Raw genomic sequence first — 2404 nt, 5'->3', positions numbered from 1 at the left:
ATCCCCATTTCCTCCCTCCCTTTATTGGCAAAGTAGGCCCTTGGGAATGCTCCGGACGAAGTGTCCATTTCTAACGGCAGCGCTCATTTCATTTGCAAGAGTGGGTCACATCACGCGCCATTTCAGAGGCATTTAACATGCCTAAACATCTCTCACACTCCTGCAATACGGTTCCAACGAATCAGGGCTGCGGCACCACCAGTCATTCTGAAACTCACTCGCCTTAGGTTAGTGGGCGAGTGCACTTATACAGCAAACAACATGATGTCATTATGACACTATCTCCCACTTTAAAGCAATATTGATTGATTAGGAGACTTTCCCGGGCTGAACTCTAAAAGCTATGAAATCAGTTGAAAGCCATGGCACTCTTCTCATATGATCTCTGCAACTCTCTTCCAATTTCCTTGACATTTTCACTCAATAAAAGGCCTCGCTTTTCACCCCCCCACCACCCCCCCACCTCCATACATTGCACATCTTTTCCCTTGACTGAGTTAGAATGGATTGAGGCAGGAGGGCAGAGAGCAGACGCAGACCAGAACACATTCCAGTGTCAAAGCCAGAGAGACAACAGCAGGAGCAAACCGCAGTTGACACACAGCTGCCCTCTATGATAAGAAGAAAAGGCTGGCTTCATTTCTATAATTAATTTGCTATTCCCTCTGTACCCTCTGGTAGAACTGACATGAAAGTTGGTCTGAAAATGCACTCGCTGACACACGCATTAGCCTAAAGGAGAATTTGGTTTCTTCCAGCTATGTTCTCCCCTCGTGGGCGATAGGAACCCTGCCCAGCTCATCAGAATGACTCATGCTGTTGTAGTACTTTTCTAGACCCCTGGGTCCCCCTATAACAATCTCTCCTCAACCTTAGGCTACTGCCTCTGTAAGGTTTTAAAGGAACTTGTATCATTGCTATTACAAACTGGCTAAATCGTACAATAGCATACTAATTATTTTAAAGCCGGGCGTGAAAACGTATTAACTTTTCTCCCTTATCAACAAGTCAAATCTTATTTGCTATTCGGGAGCCGTATTTGTAATTACCCAAATTGGCGCTTGTCTGCGCATATTTAATTACCCCAAATTCACATTGGTCAGGGTGAATTCTCCCATCAAAGGTTACCGGGACGCACACACCCTATTAGCGTGCTATTAATGTTTCAATTATCACTTCGCCCGGCGAACGGCGAGCAAGGGGGAATCAGAGAACAATTAAAATGATTTATTTCTGACACAGACATGCATTGAAAAAGAGCAGGAGTAGAGCCTGCAGCTTCACATTCCTCCAATACAAAACTTGTAGCCAGGCTCTTTAGCCTTAATGCTTAATGCCCCCCGCCCCCCCCCCCCCCCCCCCTTCCCAAATCAGTCCCACTGATCTGTGCTGCTGCCTCGACCTCATTCTATCAAAAGGCCTCGCAGCTGCTCCTGCTGAGGGCCGGGCCTCATTGTGACCAACCATCCCCATTCATTCTAAACACTGGGACCAATGCTGGAGGTCCACCCGGGGGATGAAGTGACAAGCGACAAATTGTTTCAACTTCAAACTAACTTTACGTGAGATGAATGGTGGGCAGGGGTCATCAATATGTCCGTACACGGACAGATGTGTCCGTGGCAAAGACTTAATTGGTCTTGTCTGTGGCAAGTTTTAGATTTTCTGTTTTACACACCTTATAATGTTCATATTTTGATCATAAGACCCAATTACTGAATTTCAGCAGGTTTTCTTCAGAATAAGACATATGAGCAGGGCTGCCAACACCCCCCCCGGGATCCTGCAGGAGTCTCCTGGATTTCGACCTCATCTCCTGGCAGGCTCCTGGATTGTCATTTCTAATGGATTTCTCCTGGATTTGGTATTAAATTCCCCAAATTCACCAGAACACTGGAAATTACATCTACTATAGATGTTAAAAAGGAAACACAGTAAGGTGGAATGTTTCAATTGTGAATGAAGTTTCCAGGTTAAAGTATGAAGGAACAGCCAGGTACCAAAGGTTTCAGATGTAAGATTCAAAAGTTAAATATCTGAAACATGACAAAACTTGTCATAAATGTTAAAGTAAAAACATTGGTTTTTACTTTAATGTGGCTTACATTGGTGTATTCTTGTACTCAAATTACTCAATTCATGATGAAAAACACTCCCATGGTGGGTGTATAGCGAAGCACTACCAGGTGAAAACATTATGAAATCCAATGTGAGCAAACTGAGACATTTATTTACATTATGTAGTACCCTGCATTATTTTGTTTAACATTTTTTAAACTTTTAAATGTTTTTACATTTTGAAAACCCTACAACAGATGTCCTCACATTTTATTTCTATTTCTTTTCAATCTAGCTGCACTGCTTGTTCAGAGAAGGAATGTTATTTGGGGATTGAGGTGTCAAT

The sequence above is a fragment of the Nannobrachium achirus genome, assembly GCF_963921795.1.
Source record: "Nannobrachium achirus genome assembly, chromosome: 17".
Taxonomy (NCBI): Eukaryota; Metazoa; Chordata; class Actinopteri; order Myctophiformes; family Myctophidae; genus Nannobrachium; species Nannobrachium achirus.
The sequence above is the reverse complement of the archived record's forward strand: the minus strand, read 5'-3'. Positions refer to the sequence as shown.